Source organism: Ambystoma mexicanum, chromosome 6q (assembly GCF_040938575.1).
Source record: "Ambystoma mexicanum isolate Mex_15411 chromosome 6q, UKY_AmexF1_1, whole genome shotgun sequence".
Taxonomy (NCBI): Eukaryota; Metazoa; Chordata; class Amphibia; order Caudata; family Ambystomatidae; genus Ambystoma; species Ambystoma mexicanum.
In genome coordinates, this window is record NC_090937.1 from 1,113,123,240 (window position 1) to 1,113,144,181 (window position 20,942).

General features: G+C 48.0%; 1 protein-coding gene across 6 annotated transcripts in view; it reads left to right on the plus strand.

The window, feature by feature from the left end:
* Positions 1–20,942, plus strand: part of FRYL (FRY like transcription coactivator) — a 3,055,992-nt gene that overhangs the window by 2,504,953 nt on the left and 530,097 nt on the right. The gene's annotated exons all lie outside the window — the stretch shown is intronic.

The window sequence follows — 20,942 nt, forward strand, 5'->3', positions numbered from 1 at the left end:
CTGTGGGACATGTTAAAGTTCCTGTGGGCTGGAAGGTATGTATTTCCCCCGTTTCCACTGATCTCAAGGCTCCTCCATGTTTTCACACGACAGCAGTGCAAACTAATCTTGGTATTCCCAGCCTCGCTCAGGCAGTTTTGGTTCTCGGAGCTCCCCGGTCTCTAGTCGCTGCCTCCCTTCAAGCATCCCTGTTCTTCCTCCTCTCCAGGGATAAGGGAGCAGTACTGCACCACGGTCTGGCCTCCCTCAAACGGCCTGGGTCTTGCATTCCTAGAATACTGACATGTCTCTATGCCTCAAGACTGTCAGGACGTTCTTGCCAAGGCTCAAGGTTCTTCCATGGTTTCTTGCTGCAAGAGCAAGTGGGAGCGTTTCATGCTTTGGTGTACGACCAAGTAGATAGAACCCCTCACCTTGCAGGCTCATGACGCCTTGCTGTACCGTCTGTCTCTGACTTGTTTTGGGCTTGTGCAAGGTCCATCTCACGGTATTAAGGTTTACTCGCTCCTCTGAAGTGCTTCATTGTGATCTAGCAGACATATTAAGGAATTACTCCAAGTACTGTTCCGTACCTTCCTGCCAGTACGAGCACTGGCTTTTGCTTCGAAGTTGAATGTGGTTCACTCCAAGTTGATGGGTCCTCCCTTGAACTCCTTACACAAGACTGGTCTTAAATTCCTAACATGAAAGACTGCCTTTGTGGCTGCCATTACCTCTGCCAGGAGGGTAGATATAATCTGGGCTTTGTTGTGCAAGCCTCCCTATCTGGTATTTCAGTAGTACAGAGAGGTCCTTCGCACAAGCCAAACTTCCATGCCCAAGGTTCTTTCTTTCAATCTTAATGAGCCTCCTGTTTTGCCTGTCTTCTTTGGTTCTGCTTCTACTCCGGCAGAACGCTTCTTGTATTCCTTAGATGTTATGCAGGCTTTGATGTTTTATGTCGTCCGCACCAGTTTTGTAAGTCATCTCAACTGTTTGTGGCGTTTGGTCCCTCGACCATGGGCTTCTCCAATTTCTCCATTTCTTGATGGCTGTCTGCCTTCATCTCGTACTGTCATCACATGGCTAACGGGCCTCTTCCTGGTCATCCTAAAGCACAATCTATAAGGGCAGTTTCCACCGCCACTACTTTTCTCTCTGGTGTCCCTCTGCTGGCTGGTTACATGAAGATCAGTCCATACCTTTAACAAGGTTCTACTGTGCTGACTGGGATTCCACAGAGTACAACAGGGCTGGCCAAGCAGTAATTAGCCATCTGTTTGCATGCAATTTTTACTACAGGTGAGCCTTTACCCCTGCTCTTGGCATGTATGTGTACTGCTTTGTAATCTATTCAAACAGCATATGAATCTATGAGAGATCCAATGCTGGAGAAGGAATAAGTTGCCTGATTTCCAGCATTGGTAGCTTTCATAAATTAACAATCCCATCCGCCTACACCTAGTATTGCTCTTCTGGGCTCATATTGCCACTTTCACGTGTGCTATGCTAATCTGAAGATGTCCTCCAGCGGTGGAGCTAAGGGAGACTGGTACGTTGGCTGTGGGGTGATATGTCCCAATACGACTCTAAAAGAGCACCAACATGACTGCAGTTTTAAATGTAAAATTAACTGCTTTCATGTTATTTCTCAGCCTGATGGGGAATATTCAAGCAGCATGTGAATCTATGAAAGATACTAATGCTGGAGCACGGGAGTTACAGGTAAATAACTTGTTCCATACAAAATATGAAGCAGAGTAAATTGGCAAACTTTGAAACCCCATATTCTAACGGATTTCCTTTTACCATGGATTCCTCATCTGAGTTCCTCATTAATGATGTTATATTTCCAGTGCAGCTGATGTTCGGAAACCTTCCTGCCATCAGGGGCTGCCGCACAGCTGTGCTTTGGCGCTGCCTGACTCCTGTATGTACTCCTTGCAGAACATGTAATCAGGGCCAGTACATATAGAGGCGCTGTGCCCCAATACCTTTACTTTTTACGTGTTCTCTACTTGCTGCGCGAACACGCCCCCAATATCATTTTGACGTCATGCCCAACCTCACAAAACCCTTGAGCTTCTAGGCCTGGCTGGCTTGCAGCTGGCTCCTGTGGGCGAAGACCCATCTGCATGCTGAGAATCTCTGCCTCTGGGCATCGAGACCACCACACCGACACAATACTCTACTTCGGTGTCATCGACGGCCCCGAAAGTGACCCTTGAATATGCTCCTCTCCCTTGCCTTTTAGGCCGATGATGTTTCAAATCTTCGACAAGGAGGTGGGCGAGGGAGGCCCATTGCCTTTGTAATGGAACTCCTGTGCTATGGAGAAAAGGGTCTCCCCAGAAGTCATCTGTGGCAAGGGCAAGGATTTGATTGAGATCTCTGAGGCCTGTGGCCTGGACACTTCCCAGAAGTTTACATACTTCCAGCTCCTGAGTTTGGAAAGCCCCCAAGCATTTTTGCAGTGCTTGATGGCCAAGGTGGTTGGCACCTTAGGGTGATCAGCACCCCCATCCAGACCAAAAGTTGAGTGCAAATTTACTGACATGAATTGAAGGGACTAAAAAAGAAACATTACTGCCTTTCAATGTGGCAGTCGAGGCTCCAGTGCTAAGAGCCTGGGTCAAACCTGCCTTAGTTCTGGCTAAGACGGGGTGTTGGTACGAAAACATCACCCATCCTCCTCTGACCCAGCCTTTCTTTCTACCCATGCCTCCTCAGAGAGCCTTGTCCAAACTGCTACTGCCAACCTGTGGATATCCATTTTACCTTCCCCTGCCTCTGGTCAGAGAAAGCAAGAGATTAAACGCATGGTTTGAAGAAGGTTTTCGTCTAGAGCAGTCTTGCTCTCAGAGCAATTAACGCCTCCTGTGCCTTAGCCACATTTTCTTATGTACTTTGATCTGTGGCGAGTGGCCAAGAGGTAAGAGAGGGCTTTGAAAACATTGTTCACAATGGCTGGGAAGGCTTCCCACCAAATTCTCCAATCGAGAATGGACACAGCTGACTCAGTAGGGCTTGCAATGGCTACTGGCATGGTTATCAGAAGACACTCCTGGATGAGAACATCCCGGTTTGCACAGGATATGAAAGTGAAGCTCCTGGATATGCCCTTTGATGGATATATAACCTCCTTGGAGCGAAAGTTGGCAAATCTTTGCAGAGGCTTCAATCCTCTAAGATGACAGCCAAGTCTTTGGGCATGGCTGTTTAAACAATTGCCATCACCATCCAGCAGTGGTTGTGGTTTTTGACCCTCTGCCTCTTATTGTCATTTGGCGGAGGGGTCAGGCACCCCAGGAATGCAACAAGCTTGCTGTTTCCCTACGAGTAGAGGCAGAAGTGTGTTGGCTTCTTCTTGTGGGAATGGCTCTTCCCTGGGTCAAAACTGTTCTCCAACACAAAACGAAAAATTCAATCATTTCTCCTTGGCAGACACACTTCCCAATCTCTTAACAATCTCTGTATCAGAAAGCCTTAGTAACTTAGACTGACTCCCTCCTGGTATCTGGATTTTACAGTTCAACACAACCGAGGAAGGGGTGAATCCCTTGCCCTGGCCTTGGTTACCAGGAGAATGACTCCCTACCCTTTGCCTCTCTTTCACTTGGTTCTGTGCCAACTTGGTTTACTGTCCTGCCAAGTCAGGCCTAAAGGAAGACAATATGCAAGTCTCTCTGGTTTTGCGTGCGGGTCCCAGACCTGTGTTTCTCTGCTTTGTGATGGGCAGACTTGGTTTACTAGCCTGCCGAGTACTGCCACAAGGAAGATTATGGATGACTCCTAGGTTCTCTTTCTTTAGGTGGTGATTTTCAGGAGCCCCCTTAATGATAAATTATCTGCTTTTTTAATTATTTGAGATAATGTCTGTGATGAGGGAAGGGGGTCTAATGTTGCTCCGGATTTGTATGTTTTCCTTCTTGGTGCCTCTCTGCCATTGCCAATACCCTCTTCTGTCCCCTCCAGCCAGCCCGTTCAATCCTGTACCTTTTTTGGGTCTTCTCAGGCATTGAACAATCTCTGTGTCGGTTTCCTCCTCGCTCAGGTCTCTTGTGGCTTCTTCAGGCTTCCCCTTTGCTGCAGGGTCTCTGGAGCATGTGGGTCTCTAGTCTTATTCTCTCGTGGCTCCCACTGACTTTTCCTTTGCTACGCCTGCTCAGCAGCACACAGCTTCCTGCTGTACCTCTACCTGTACCAGACCACGTGGTCCACCTCTTGTCTCTGGTATCTTCCCCCTTCAGCTCAGCGTAAACTTGAATGTCGTGGGCTTTGTGGCTCGCTTCTGCTCTGCCTCATTTAGATGCTATGCAGGAAGAGGGGTCCTCCCATGCCTACATATGTGTCCCTCTCTTCATCCGTTGTTCGTCATGTACTTGCTATTCAACATACTTGTTTCAGTTGATTGTAGACTTGCATTTAAAGGGACACATTCTCTTTCTTCTTGATACTAGTATAGATTGACTTTTTCTTCACCCAGGTCCTATTTTTGAGAGTCCCGTTTATGCCATTATTGGGTAATGGTTGTGGGTTACTCACAGGAGCGGGAGTCTGTGTCTCCTAAGGGGGGAGTCTTTCCCAGTGAGTTCCCACTTGCATCTGACCCTAGGGAAGGGTGTTGCGGAGCTGGCTCGCCTCCCACTTGGGGAGAAGGGACGAATACCAGAGATTCGTCACAGGACTGAGTGGCAAACATCTTTCGGTTGGTACAAGTCCTGCCTCGTCCTTCTTGCGTTTACTGGGTCTCATGACCTCCTGAATTCTGGTCATCCCTGAGGCCCAGTTGTGCATGAGATCACTTCAATCGCTGCTTCGTTGCCAGTGATCAGTTTCATGGGAACATGTCAGACTTTCAGAAGGTGTCGTTTCTTGAGACCTACGGTGGGCGTCCCTATGAGGCTAAAGGCTAAAGGGTTTATTGCTTTGGCAACTCTGGCCTCAAACATCAGTGGTCACCAATATGTCCTTGAATGGTTGGGGCACTTGCCTATCGGATCAGATAGTGAGCGGACTGTGGTCTCCTCCTCAGTCTCGGGAACATATCAACTTACTGGAGTTGAGGGCTACCTGGCCATGGCTTCTTTCCTGCCCAATGTACAGGGCAAATCATTGCCGGTACCAATGGACAACAGAGTGGTCATGTACTACCTCAACAAACGAAGTCATCTAGAGTCCTTCCCGCTATGCAGAGAAGCAATTGGACTATGGTTCTGGGCAACATCGTGTCTGTAAGCAGCTCACCTTGCTGGGAAGGTCATCACTTTGGATGCCTTGAGCAGGCAGACTTCTGCCTCCACGAGTCAGAGCTCAGCCAAGAAGTTCTGGAGGAGATTCTTCCCACTGGGGAAATCTTCAAGTGGACTTGTTTGCTTCCATTGTAAACACAAAGTGCTTACTGCTCTGCTTTGGGGAATTTCCTCGTCCGGAAGCTCTGGGGGACGCAATGACGGTTAACTGGACATTCAACTTTTACTATGCGTTCACACCCATCCCAGTCATTCCACTGGTTCTCTGGAGACTGCCTGTTAGGTCCATGTTGATCTTGATTACTCCGGACTGGGGCCGGTGAACGTGGTACCTGGCACTACTGGACATTTACAACTGCCCTCCCTGGCACCTTTTGAGGAGAGTGGATGTTCGCTCCCATTCCGAACGGCCGGGGTCCTCCACCCTAACCTCAGCAGCCTAAACCTTCATGCTTGGCTGCTGAGAGACACAGAGTTGCATTTGTCGGGTGACATCTTGGATGTGCTCCTCTGAGCACGGAGACCCTTCCCCAATGCTATTTATGCCTGCAGATGGCGTACATTCTACATTTGGGAGAGGGACCTGGATCCCTTATCCTGTCCCATGTCTTCTGTTCTGGATTTCTTTGCTGTATTTGGCCCTGATGGGCCTGCAGTTTGTTACTCCAAAGTGGTATCCATCTGGTATCTGTCTTTAAAAGGATCCCTGAACAGTGCTCATTCCTCACAATTTCCAATTGTGTACAATTTCTGAGGTGATTCTGCAATCAGTATCCACCACGCCAATTTGTGATTCTTATGTGGGACTTCAATTCAGTGGTAACTTTTTTTTAAGAGCGCTCGGTTTCATCCCCTAAATTCATGTTATGTTTGGAAAATCACCTTAACAATGAATAACTTGGTTGTCATCACTTCCACATATACATATAACAGTAAGTCTGATTACCCCTCTTTACGTCACCTCGCAATTAGAGAGAATGTTCGCAAACTAGACAAATATGATTTCAAAAACCATATTGCAAACGAAAGATGTGGTCGAGCCCAAGCATGACTAAAGTACAAAAACGATTTATTAATTATCATCAAATGAATAAAAGTGTTATCATGATTAACACACATGTAAAAGGCTGGACTACAACACTGTCCATAAGTCTGTCACGCCCTCCGGTTTCCTAGGACATTCTTATGCTCAGGGGAGAAGCCCATGGCGTTTGCCCTGGCATTTACAGCAACGCCGACGCCACCGCCGGTAATTAACTACATCTCCCAAGAGGACCGTGCCTGCAAGGAACCTTTGGAATGTTTTCACTTTCTTTTGCGTGCGTTTCACGCCTCCTTTGTATTCACTTCCTATATTTGGCCACGCCCCCAGTAAGCCGGTGCTCCTAAACCATTGCGTTACGCGAGCTACGCTCCTGGGATAAGTTATTCTTTCCTTGCTTACCTGGTTGCTGAATTCCACCTTTGCCTTGGACCTTGTTATCCTTGTTATCCGTTTTCCTGTCTTAGACTTCCGTTTTTGATCAACTCCCCTGCCCGACCACGGAATACACATCGGACTTGCTTTGGGTTCTGCTCCTCATGTCTGGCTCCCGGCTCCCTTCAATTCTGTATTTTCCAATCGCTCCTTGCCATCCGCTCCCCGAGCGAAGAAAGAAACACCACTTCTAATCTCTCCCTGAGTGTTGTTTTCCGCGCTAGCAAGTACGGCGCTGTTTAACTACACACTTGTTGGTTCTTTATTTGTGGGACGCTTTGCTGTGTTGCTCCGCCCCCTTGGATCTTGAGACACTTGGCTCCTGGCTTCACTCCTTGGATTGTGGGACGCTCTGCTGTTTTTTCCCGCTTATTTGCTTTCGGAACATTGGATTCTGCTTTCACTCATTGGATTGGGGGACGCTTTGCTGTTGACATCACTGATCCATTATTGGGGGAAGTCTTTGGTCCCCCTTTCTTTCAAGCAAGAACACTTCCCCTGACCTTCACTCACTCCCAGTCTTGTGTCTTGTCACAAGTAGGTATTCCGCTGGAAAAAAGGAATACACAGGTAAGCTTGTGGGGCTCGGAGGGGGTAGAGGGACTGGAATTGTCAACAAACGGGATGTAATCTTTGCTTTGTTTGTTTTCTTCCCTCTAGCTCCGCTGTGCGTTCCGCCTTTTTGCCTGAGCCCTTGGCCTGACAGGTGTTCTTTTCCCTGCAAGCTGTGCTCTCAGGAAGGAAGTCTGAATTACTTTAGCGGCATCTAGCCCAAGTGATCTCTCAGACTGATCGTGGAACATACGAAGCGTGACAAAGTCAAATAGAATGAATCACAACAATTAAAACATAAAACAGGGGAGGGTTAGATGAAACAGCATGAATACTAAATCAGTATGTTCCAAAGAGAACTTAATCAACTTTCAGTTTTAAAAAAAAAAGGAGAGAACCCAATACTTAATACTCAGGGTTTCTCAGATAGTCAACATGTTTCGGCCTATTTTAATACATTAGACACTATCCCTAGTGTCTTTTGGATCTAATCTGGCCATCTTCAGGACAAAAGATTTCTTCAGTATCAAACAATGATTCTTTAATACCCCTGGTGGAAATTCAAGCATTGTTGTTATTATAACAGACTGGTAGGTCATCTCGTTGTTACCGCAAGATATCACAGTTCAACGTGGCCTGTTGATTGTTAATTCAGGACCGCTGGCACTAATATTGGCTGGCTTGGCTCCACTCCAAAGGATACTTAAGTGAGATTACTGGGTGGTGTGAAGTAGGTCGCTCAACGCCCAAGAGGCTCTCTTATTTTTTGCACCAAGTTGATGGATTGTGCTATAATAATAGCGTTGGGCCACAGTTCAACTGGTTGAAGTTAGTCAAAACAGTTGGTTGAACAGGAACTAGAAGACAAAAGTTTCTTTTTTGCACAAGATGTGACTGCAGAGGCATGCATTAACGTATAGCGCTGCCTGACCGTCCATCTTGGTAGTTGGATAGAACTTCCACGTGACAGTTATGTGAGCTCCAGGCGTTGCTTGTTATACCTTCCTCTTTGGATTTCTCCAAAGAGGTGGCATTAAATGTGAGTGCAATGGAGAACAAAACTTTGGAGGCACAGGGTTCAAGAGTAACAGTTGCAAAAGGGGAAAAAGAGAAAACCCTCTGCACATAGAAACAGGCAACCCAGAGTCGCTAATAGAATCCAAAGTGTATGCACCAGTCAGGGAAATTGATTAATGCAAAATATTTTATATTCAAATAGGCTATAAAGCTGGATTTGACATAGTTTATAATTTATAGCAGTAAGCAAATTGTGTTTCTTTCACACCACTTGTTGCGCCACAGGGATATTAATGATGAAAGAAGTCACAGATTACTTGATCAATGAGTCCAAATGACTGATAACAGTGATCAGAGATTCTTTAATTCTTGGCCCTATTATAACACGTGTTTCGACAACTTTCTGTGCCGTTCTCAAATCAGGGCATATCCTTGATTTGTGTCCGTAAAAAAGGTTTTACCAATTCACAACGCGCGACGCAGGAGAAATGAACTTTCGAGGGGGGATTTAACCCATGACTCTGATTTTTTGGCAACCACAGCTGAATAATTACGGACACAAATCAAGGTTATGCCCTGATATGAGAAAGTCAGAGAAAGTTGCCGAAACGCGTGTTATCAAAGGGCCAAGAATTAAAGGATCTCTGATCACTGTTTAATCAGTCATTTGGACTCATTGATCAAGTAATCTGTGACTTCTTTCATCATTAATATCCCTGTGGCGCAACAAGTGGTGTGAAAGGAACACAATTTGCTTACTTTCTTACGGAGTAGAGGAACTCTAGGTCTCTGTGTGATTCACACACCATTGCGACACGTTTTCAATCCAAATGGGATCTTGATCGCGGAGGTGATTTGATTTCGCCAAGAAGTTCCTTGTGTGTTTTTCTATAATTTATAGCACACAATAGGAAGAAGGACATAGAACCTGCAAAAAAAGGCTATTACTGTACTCTTGGTGTATCTGGCACAGCTTTAGCATCATACATTTTTCCAAGCTTAACGTTCCATTTTCAGAATGCACAATTGTATCAAACTTTTATGGACCTATATTACATACATGAAATGAAAAGACACTTTAAATTAAGTGTGGTGATAACCGCTATGAGAATATAACAAAAACCAGTGAACAATAAAAAGATGATTTGAAAACAAAAATTAACAAAATGATGTCGACTCGCGTTTCGGTTATACGGGACACATTTGCTTTATTCGTGATAATGGTATAGATTGACTTTTTCTTCACTCAAGTCTTGAGACTTGTAAGTCCTTGGTATTTTAGAGAGTCCCATGTATGCCATTATGGGTAATGGTAGTTCACTGTGAAGGCAGCTACTTCTGGTCCCACATTTTGATGTTATTTGATCTAATGAGCCTCTCTTTATAGAAGTCACTTTAGTTTCTGTTTAGTCATATTCTAATGGATCATGAACACATTTGATCTTTCAGATATCGATTCAGTGAGCATAACAGCTTGCAGAGTTCCCAACCCGGGCTCTAAGTTGAGTGTTAGGTTTCGGGATAGCTGGCTGTACCAGCCAGACCTTCATTTGTGGGTTACCAGTGAACGTGCGGTCTGATATTCGGGACCACCATAAAACCGGATACACTGCTGGTGCACCCTTCTCCCAAAATGATGGCTATATCTCCATGGTGCTTTGCAGTGGAGTGGCTTTTTGGGGAGGGATATGGGGACCAGTTTTACATAGCCCCTCCTGCAGATACCCCGTTACGTGTGCCTGTCTGTACCCGATATGTAGTTTGCTCAGAAAAGCATGTATTGGTTGTTCAACTCCCCCACACATGCCTTTCTGAGCAAAACTACATATCCGGTACAGGCAGGCACAGATAACGGGGTATCTGCAGGAGGTGCTATGTAAGCTGTAATGCTGTGATGTTTTTCAAATGCTTAATTTCATCTCTGCCTGAGGAAGTGGCGACATTCCATGAAAGCTCGCAAATTTGCAAAATATAAAGGACTTTGTTAGCCTAATTAAGGTATCGACTTGTTTTCTTCTGGATCAAATATATATAGGTGCATATAAGCAGGGGGGACAGGCAGGAATCTTGCAGGGCCCCACAAGTAAACATTTCCTTGCCTGACATAAAACCGTGCACCTTTTTCTAGCCAAACCATCTAGCGGCTGGGTCAGAGTTAAGTGCCAGATTACTGAGGTGGGGGTCAGCATAGTGTCATGGTCTGTGGGGTCATATGCGACCAAGGGGTCCAGCAACATCAACATTCCTATTTGTCCTTCATCAGCTTACTTCAAAAGAGTGTCTTTGGCATCTAAAAGTGCTATGTCAGTGCTCCTGAAAAGTGGAAAACCAGATGTCTGTCCCAGAGCAGGCCTTTGTTTTCCAAGTGAACGTCTAGCTGTTAAGCTGCTTTTTCCTAGTATTTTTAGCAGGAAGGGGACATTGGAGCTGGGCCTGTAGTTGGCAAACATCTCTGGATCTAAGGAAGCTTTTTACAGTACTTGCGTCACCCATACTGATTTCAGGTGGTATGGGATATTTGCAACTTTTAAAGATGTGTTTAATTTTTGCAAAGACAGGGCCAGCTCTTCTGCACTGTTTATAATTAGTTTAGCGTCACATGAGTCACTGGGACAGTTTGTTGGGTTAAGACTGGTTAATGTTTGCAGTCTCTGTGACCGATACATTTTCAGATGGAACTGCTCCGCTTCTGGAGTGGCAGGGTGGTGCAGCTTATCGCAAGGTAAAGAATCTGTGGTGGTATAGGCATGTGGTGATCGTAAAAATGACACTGCTGGTATACTATCTTGGACATCTGCCAAGCGGCTGAGTGGGCTTCTCTCCACACTTCTGCCATGTGTTACTGTTTGGATTCCCTTTTGGAACAGGATGCCTTCTTCGGCAGGCCGGTCCTCCAATTGTTTCTGGTTGAAGGGCTTTCCTCTTACTCTCCTCCCTTTTGCATATCGATGTACTGCTATGGCAGTCTATTGTAAATGAGGAATCTGTGGAAGGAAGGTATACATTTAGACTGACTAAATGACTTCCCTCTCAGTAATGTTCTTTCTAATGGATGATCCTTCCTCGTCGTCCTCCATAACTGCCCCACTTGATGAAGAGCTGGTACTCCTTTGGCTCTGCAATCCCACAGCACCAGAGTGCTAGGGGAAAAGGGTGGAACTAAGGTCATGGGGAGCAGTGCCTCAATATGTACATGCCTCAAGGCCATTTCCGGTGCATGACGCATAGAGGTGTCAGTGATGGAAACGTTTCCGAAGATCAACCGTCCTGGGGCTAGAATATCATACATGAGAAACTCTGAGGGGGTGTGGCAACGGATGAGGCGGTGAAGCTCTGTAGCTGCTGCTCAAGGCTGCACTAAATCCGGCATAAATCCTGTAAACAGCGCACCTCCGGGGGGGGAGAAAAGACAGTATTGGGGGTTGGAACACCCCAGGCAGCGGATGAAGTAACTTTGAGCAGCAAGACCTAATGAAGCGCCACAAACCTTAGTGGTGCGGAAAAGTGCACAAACGGACCCTAAGATGTCCGCTGGAGAGAGGGGAAGGTTGGTGAGAGGACCACCACCAGGCCCAGACGATCCGATTTGCAAGCCCAGGCGAGGCAGTGTCCCTCAGGGATGGGGGAAGGCAGGCACCAGGGACCCGGCAGTGAAGGTGACCCATTGTCGCGGCACAGTGAGGGAAGGCAAAGGGACGGAAAAGCTGACCCCAAACAGACACTGCGGCAGGAAGATAGCAGCCGTTCGGATCCAGAGAGTGAACGAGGAGCCACCCCGTAGAGGACGGCGACGGAAGTCGGGAACCAGTGCTGGATGCCAACAGCAGCAGCCGAGAAACTGCAGTGTGGTGAGGAGGAGCAGCGGGTAACACCAGGAAGACATTAGCTCGAAGGAGGCAGATGCAGACAGGGAACACAGGCAAGCACCCACTACACTCCTGTCAAATGCCCTGGGAGCGGTCGGAGGAAGGGTAACCTGGGCGCCATTGACCGCGGAGAGAGACGGAAGAGACAGGTGAGCCAAGGCAGTCCCCGCTCCTCCAGTGAGAATGTAACGCGTGAGCCAGGGGTGGCAAGTCAGACCCGCCCGGCGAGCTCGCAGAGGTCTACAAATTCAGGCCCGGGGGAGACCCACATAAATGGATAGCAATCGGTGCTAAGAGGCCCTGAGGAAAGACACGCTGTAAGGGACAAAGGGGCGGCCCAGTAATATAAGGAAAAGGGTTAACGGATAGCCCCTGCCCCCAAGAAGGGCATAGTGAACTGCTCAGGGGAAGTGGCCCATGCCCTCAGAAGTGAGGGCCTGACGCACATGACCTGGAGAGCACCAGGGGGTCGCTGCAGGTTGCTGGGCAGGCGAGGAGAAAGGGGAAAAGCACAGGACTCCTAGCAAGAGGAGGGAGCAGGTGACCCATCGAGTGGAACAGCCACTATTCGGCCAATACCCAGGAGGGAAGGATGGTGAAAGGCCAACAGAAGATGGAGACTTATGCTGCCGCTAGGCAAAAGGCATTTAAGACAACGGAAGGGAAGAACGACTTGGCAGGGGCGGCGAAAGGTACGGGAGTCGCACTGGAGGGGCTGATGGCGGCAGTACAGTGCAGGACATCACTGGAAGGTAATAGACAGGAAGTGGGAAATGTTGTGTCCCTGGTGTGGGCCGACCTGCCGAAGGTCAGCGAGAGTAACCGAGGTGGAACAGAATGTGAGCACGGTGGAGGATGAAGTGGGCCCTGCTCAAGAATCGGGTGCGGGTCGCATATGGGCGACACAAGGGCTGGAGGCAAAAGCGGAGGATTCCAAAGGTCGCTCCTGCCGAAATAATGTCCGACTGGTGGGTGTCCCAGAGGGCCAAGAGGGACAATGCACGGAGCTATGTGTGGAAAGGTTGATACTGGAATCCCTACGCCCGAACGGCCTGTCAAAGTTGTTTTGCAGTGGAGAGGGCGCACAGAATAATGGGCAGAGGCCCACCCCTAGGAGGACAGCCCAGAGCAATCGTGGCCAAAATACTGAACTTCCTGAGACACATGATATTGCTAGCGGCACGCAAAGCAGGATACATAGGGGTAGATAATGATAGAGTCCTAATCTTTCCGGACTTCACAAAGGAGGTCCAGATACAGAGAAGGTCGTTGGGGTAGGGGAATTGGAGGGTGGGGTTAGTTTTTATCTATCTAAAGCGACGTGCAATACAAGTGTTGTTTTTTTTTAACATATTTTATTGGCATTTAGACATGCAAGCTTGAGTAATCATGTGACAAAGTAGGATTACATTGATTCGTCCAATTTTCATAAGCAACAACATTTAACAAAATAAAGAGAAAAGAGAAAAGAAGAAAGAAAAAGAAAAAAGAAAGAACATAGGTGAAATAAATAAACAAAACAGTCTTCATTTGATGCTATGGTGTCTACAGTGTCCGTTCCGGGGCAGAGATGTACAAGGTGTCAGGTTCAGGTAGCATGTGCGAACCCAGTCTAGATTTTTCGGGACTTTGGTTAAGTCACCTGCAGTTAATGTGGTGGTCTAGGGCTTCTCTTCAGGGGGGTTTGTGGTCCGTAGTGAAAGGTATGTCTCTCAGGAGGGCTTTCCACGCCTCAAGGGTGTTGTTTGCTCCGTCCACCCCAGAATTGGCCCCTTCTTGCCATGCTCTGGTCTCAGCCTCAGACCACCTTTACAGTTCCTTAATCCAGCGCTCGTATCTCAAGCCCCCTGGAGATTCCCAGGCCATTGCTATGGTTCTTTTCACAAGGATACATGCTAAATCCATCAGCTTGACTATGTGTTTGTATTTATTAATTCTGGGGTGAGCACCCAATAAGCAGTCCTTCGGATCCCATTCGTATCTGGTGATACCCGCGGTTATGCAGGTCTGTTTGACTTTGGACCAGAGTTTCATAGTTTTATTACAAGTCCAGAACATGTGGAGCAGGTCAGCTGTGTCGTTGCCGCACCAAGGACAATTTGGTGATGCTTTCTTGTTGAAGCTGGCCACCCGCTGTGGGGTCATGTACGTCCTATAGAGGACATTCATTCGTATTTGCCTAAATCTGGCATTGCGAGATACTTCCTTTGGATATAGCAGTATTCTTTCCCATTCTTTATCTGTTAGTGTAGTGGCCAAATCAGTTTCCCATTTTCCCCTAAGTGCTGTGCTTCTGGGGTTCGGCTTGTCCATCAACCGGCTGTAGAGGCGGGGTCACCGGTTTCCAGCCATTGACCAGATCATACATCTCCTGCACTAGGGGGTCTGAAGCGAGTTCCTCAGGCCAGGTGTTCCAGAGTTTTCTAGCAGTCTGTTTAATTCGGTGATACCACAGAAATTGACCGGTGGGGAGGCCCTCCACCAACTGGAGTGATTCAAAGTCTCTGAAGTTGTTCTCTTAAAACATGTCGCCCCACACGTAGATCCCAGTTCTCTCCCAATATCTCGCCACCTTGAGGTCGGTTGCGGTTCTGCATGTATCCACTAGTATAGGAGTATTGGGTGAATATGGATGGCTAGGTTGTAAGATGGAGCGGGTCCTAGACCAAACCTGTCTGCCCAATTTCGTAATCATGGGGACCTCTTGTACCTGTTTCAGTGGGTTCCAAAGTGCTTCTTTGGGGAACAGGTTGGAGGGTATTTGTTTTAGGAGTTCCGACTCGCTGTTCAGCTCGTCCTGGAGCCATCTTGTCACATGACTGAGTTGCGCGGCCAAGTAGTACATTTGAAAGTCGGGGAGTTGCACTCCGCCTTCTTTGTGACGCAACGTAAGAATCGATAGGGGCAGTTTGTGTCTGGATGGGCCCCATAGGAAATCCCTGATTATCGATTCCAGCCTCTTGAAGAAGGGTGGGCGGATGTAGTGGCAGATATTTGTGAAAAAATAGAGAAAGCGGGGGAGGATTATCATCTTGGCGATGGATGCTCTCCCCATCATTGCTAGTGGAAGTTTAGACCCGAATTTAATAGAGTTGCGAAGTCCCTTTATTGCTATTTCAGTGTTGTGGTCGTGTGTGAGGTCTGGAGAATGATGAATGTTGATTCCTAGGTATCGGAATGTTTCTGGCTGCCATTTCATCCCCACTTCCGGTAGATCAGTTACTGCCAGGCCTCGGAGTCGTGCCAGCGGGAATGCACAGGATTTCAATCTGCTAAACTTGATCCCAGAGTATGATGCGTAGTTGTCGAGGACATCTAGCATGGCATGTGCGTGCGAGTCTTTCAGGTACAAAAGTACATCGTCCGCCTACAGAGATATTATAGAATAGTGGTTACCTAGTCTGATGCCTGCGTCGAAAAATTGTCTCCTGAAATAGATGGCGATTGGTTCCAGGCCTAGGACATATAACATTGGCAACAATGGGCATCCCTGCCTGGTGCCACGCTGTATCTCCCAGGGTTTTGAAATGAATCCGCCGGTTTTGACTCTTGCCACCGGCGAGTTATAAAGTACCTTGATCCATCTCATAAATCCCTCACCAAATCCGAACTCTCTTAGCACCTCCACCAGCCATTCTCAGAATATGGAGTCGAAAGCCTTGATGGCGTCAAGTGAGAGCACCGCCAGGTCCTCGTCTCTCGTATAGGTTTCTGCCATGGTATGTTGGAGCCTCCTCAGGTTCGCCGTTGTGTTGCGTCCCGGGACAAAGCAGTTTTGGTCGTCGTTGATCAGGTTTCCCACTACCTTTGCAAGCGTGTTAGCTAAAATAGTGGTCAGGATCTTGCTATCATAGTTTAGCATTGCCAATGGGCGGTATGATTCGCAGTCTGTGGGTGGTTTGTTAGGCTTGAGCATGGGAATTATGATTGTCTCCTTCATGGTGTTAGGGAGTATCCCATTCTCGTATGCCTCCATGAAGACCTCGTATAAAATTGGGGTGACTGTGGGTTCATAGGCTTTGTAAAATTCTGGCGGGAGGCCGTCATTACCGGGAGTCTTACAAGTAGCCAGAGACCTGATAGCCTCCGTGACATCTTCTGTGGTGAGCTCCATTTCTAGCATCTCTCTCTGTTCCTCAGATAACTTTGGTAGCTCAATCTCCTCTAGGGTAGCCTTGATTTCATCTCTAGGTGTGTAGTTATTATGAGAGTATAGTCTGGAGTAGAACTGTGCAAAGGCGTTGTTGATACCTTATTGAGATTTGTGTGTTGTCCCGCTCTCATCTAAGATCTCATTAGGAAAGTGTCTAGGTTGTTCTCGTTTGCACAACCAGGCTAGTAATCTGCCCGGCTTATCGGCTTCTTTGTGAGCCCTGGCGGTATTCGTTGTAAAGTCAAATTTGGCTAACCTGTCCCAAGCTGTGCGGCATTCGTCTCGTAGTCCGTGTAGGGTCGCTTATAGTTCCGGAGTGGCTTCATAGGAGTTTTCGAGGCATGATATTTCAGCTTCTTGTTCTTCGAGTGCCGCCGTCAGGTGCTTCCTGATACCTCCCGCCCCCGATATCGCCTCTCCCCATGTCACTACCTTTATGGCCTCCCGCAGTGTGCTCCAGCTTGATACGGAGCCTTTGTTGTTATCTATATAGTCCTCAAGTCTGGTGCCGAGGGTCTCCCTGAATTCATGGTCGGTGAGAGCTGCGGTGGGCATTCTCCACGTCGGGATCGGTGGTCTGGGCCCTCTGAATGTCCACAGCATGATTAAAGGTGAGTGATCGGATATCGATCTGCCTAGGTATTCTGTTGCATCTATCATTGAGGTGTGTTCTTTGTTGATAAACAGTTAGTCAATCCTTGTGTGGATCCTGTGAGGGGCCGAGTAGTATGAGTAGCTTCTCTCGGTGGGGTGTTGTTCCCTCCAAATGTCTATTAGGTCGAGGTGCTCCAATGTGTTGTTAAGTGCTTGGGTGGCGGCGTTGTGTGGTTGTTGGGGAGGATCAGACCTGTCCATGATCACGTCTCTGACGCAGTTGAAGTCGCCGCCCCAAATGAACGTCCCTTCCCTGTGGTGTAACATTTTGGCGCATAGTTCTTTCAGATGGGAGGGAACAATACAGGTGGTGTTGATGCATGAGACACACTTACAGGGGGGAAGACTTGAGTCTGGAGAATAAGTGGGGGGGCGGTATTTGAGTCATCATACTTCAATTATGCGAGGGGATTGCTGATATCGGTGGCCCCGGGGACGCCCTTACAAGTTGACAGAACGTTGGGGGATAGGGAGGGTAGAACAATAGCCATACTAGGGCAATGGGATGGGCAGGACATCTGCTTGACATGCTCGTATACCCCGAATGTGGATGCTGGTGACTACTTCAGCACGGTGCTGAAAATGACGGGAGGCCATCGCACGGGCTGTATGTGTTGGGGGGGGGGGGATTTTAATTGTGCCCTAGACCCTGACCTGGACCGAGAGGAAAGGAGGTGACCCATGAAATCTAAGGCGCGCGCAACGCTGTGACCGGTAATTGTGAAACTAGACTTGGTGGAGCTATGGAGGGAGAGCGCATGGCTCAGAGAGAGGCTACTCATATCAGTCGGGGTCCATAGCTCTTATTCCAAACTGAATTACGTGTTTGTAGGAAGGGAGCATTTTCATTGGTTCACTGACTCACAGTATTTGGATAGGGCCCTGTCAGATCACTCCCCATTAGTGACGAGGGTAGGGGCTAGGCAAGATCATTCGGACCGAAACTGTGGCAAATGAGGCAAGGGTTACTGGAGGACGGGGCCAACACACAGATGTTAAGGGTGGCTGTTAACTCCTTTTTTTTTTTAACTACATGAGGGATCGGTGGAGGACGTGGGGATACAATGGGAGGCATTCAAGGTTACCTTGAGGAGGGTGTGCATGTCACAGGCGTTAGGGAATAGGCAAACACTGAATTACTCTATATGAGGCTTGGAAGGGGGGGATCCAATGACTGGAGGAGAGTCTCGCGGACGGGCGACAGGTGGGTTACCTACTGGCGTTGAAGCTGGACACCCACCGGAAGGCCATGGACTCCCTGGCGCGGTTTGATCGGAACCAATACACCAAACAGATACATGGGGAAGGGGACAAGGCAGGCCGGCTCCTGACCTGACTAATTAATCGAGAATGTCCGGGGGCACAATTACCCAGATACGGGACTCGTCAGTAAGATTAGTATCCACACAGAGAGAGAGAGAGATAAATGAGGTGTTTCTGAGGTAATATAAACGATTATATACAACGGAAGGCACCTACTCGGAACAAGATACCTCCGATCTGCTTGACCTAGTGAAAATCCCTAAGCTGGAAGCGGAGGCCAGGGAAGAGCTGCAGTAACCCATAGAGGAAGAGGCGATATTGGGGCGCGATAAAGGCGATGCAGTATATTCAGATTCTGGTGAGTGACGGACTCCCGGTGGAGTTTTATAAATCATTCGCTGAGAACTTGACTCCTCAGCTGAAAAGGGTCTATGACAACGCACTCCAAAAGGTGTCACTCCCAGAATCAATGAGGGAGACAGTGATAACGGTGCACCTGAAAAAAGATAAAGATCAGACACAGTGTGCCTCATATAGGCCCATTTCCCGACTGAATGTGGACACGTAAATCCTGGGGAAGGTGCTGACGAGCAGGTTGGCGAGAGTGGCCCCCAATCTGGTACACTCGGACATGTGTGGGTTTGTGGGAGGACGAGACATAAGTATGAACCTACGCAGGCTGCACCATGTGATGGACCTGGTCAAGGATTCACGGAGGGAGATGGCTTTGGCAGCGATGGACGCTGTCAAGGCCTTCGATTCACTCGAATGGCCATGGTTGTTTAAAGAATTAGAAGCCTGTTGGTTTGGAGAAAGGATCTTGAAATGGCTATGCCTGCTGTATAAACAAGGGGATGGATATCGCTGGGGTGGACACTTGAGCAGGGCAAACAACAGGGCTGCCCGGTATCCCCAATTAATATTCACATTAGCGCTAGAACCATTGGTGAAGTATTTTAGGACGTATATTCAAGAAACCGGGATCTGGGCAGGGCAGTGTTCACAGCATCTCGCTTTATGCGGAAGACGTACTGTTGTATGTGGACAATCCACAGGAATACATGCCAGTGATTTTGGAAGTCTTAGACAACTTCCGCACACTGTCGGGATTTCAAGTGAACAAGGAAAAGTTGCTTCTATTTCCGCTTGCATGGCTCAGGGCACAGAGGGAGGACACCCTCGCAAATTGGGGGCTCCGTTGGGAACGGGAATCGTTCACATACCTGGGAATTAGAATCTTTCACAACGTAGACGAGACAATTGAACACAATACGGAGGGGCACTCTCACGCATAAGGGACGCGTGTAGTTTTGGAGAAAGTTACCCCTCTCACTAATGGGGAAAGTGGCACTGTGTAAAATGGTGGTCCTCCCGAGGCTCCTGTACTTCACAAATATCCTGTACGTCATCAAGGGAATTTTCTTTAAAATGTTGGATAGGACATTGGGGGAGCTGCTATGTAATACAGGGCGTACCCAGGTAACATTACACACTTTGCGGCGCAGGCGGGAGGAAGGGGGGGCTTAACATGCCAGACTTTGAACTTTATTTTATGGCGGCACATATGGCGGCACAACTACAGGCAGTGGCCCACTGGCACTCCTGTCCTGGAGGAGAGGCAATAGGGCTGCTGGGAACACTGCAGGAACGGCAGGGTATAGAACTGAACTGCTGGGGGTCCGACAGGAGGCAAAGGGGACACTAATATCTTCAGGGTGGTACGGGCAATATGGGGCAAACTATTCGGTAAGATGCAGGTCTAAGGACTGTATAGCAGGGATTTACCTATTGGGTTCAATCCCACCATATGGACAGCGTTGAGAAACATAGGACTGGGGACATTGAGGAACGGCATTGCATCACGTTGGAGGATCTATTTGAGGGGGGTAAACTGCTAACATTTGAGGAATGGAGACACACATACTAGCTAGCAAGTTGACATTTTCTCACTAATGCAAAAGTGGTGAGACGCCTGGCAGCACTATGGGATGGCATGCCGGAAGAACCGGACGCCCACCCACTAATGCAAACATTGCTGGGCCTCGGGGAATGTGGGTGGAAGGTGTCAGTTATATGGGTCCCTTCAGACGTTGGCTAAAGACAAATGGGAATGAGATGTGGGAGAACCTATCTCTGAGGGGAAGTGGGCACAAATGTGGGAGCAAGTCAGAAAGGCCTCAAGGAATGTGCAATGTCAATTGACCCCATTTTTTATTATCTGCACAGGATGTACCTAACACCCGAAAGGAGAGCATGAAACAAACTAAAATGTACCCCATACTTGCCCAAAGTGTTGTGGGGTGCATGACAGATTCTGGCACATGATTTGGGAATGCCCAGTCATCACTGACTTATTGGAGGGAGGTGATGGAGAGACTGAATGCAAATATGAGAGATGATTATGGGGACTGTTATCCGGGTCATAGAAATACAAAACGAGTAATAAAATTGCGGGATTTCTGTTGATATTGGCCACAAGACGTATAGCAATTGCATGGAAAAGACCGGCGGGCCCATCTTTAAGGCAATGGTTACAAGATGTGCGTAGATGGGGTATGGCAGAGGTAGCTTATCTGAACCAACACAGAGACCCAGAGGGGGGAGGACACTGGCAGTGGACTGGGGACAGGTACTAAACGAACTGGTGTCCACTCAAGATCTGAAACCCCCGTGAATGACTTTGGGATAAGCAATGCAGTGACAAGGGAAGAAATTGAGGAGACAGTGGT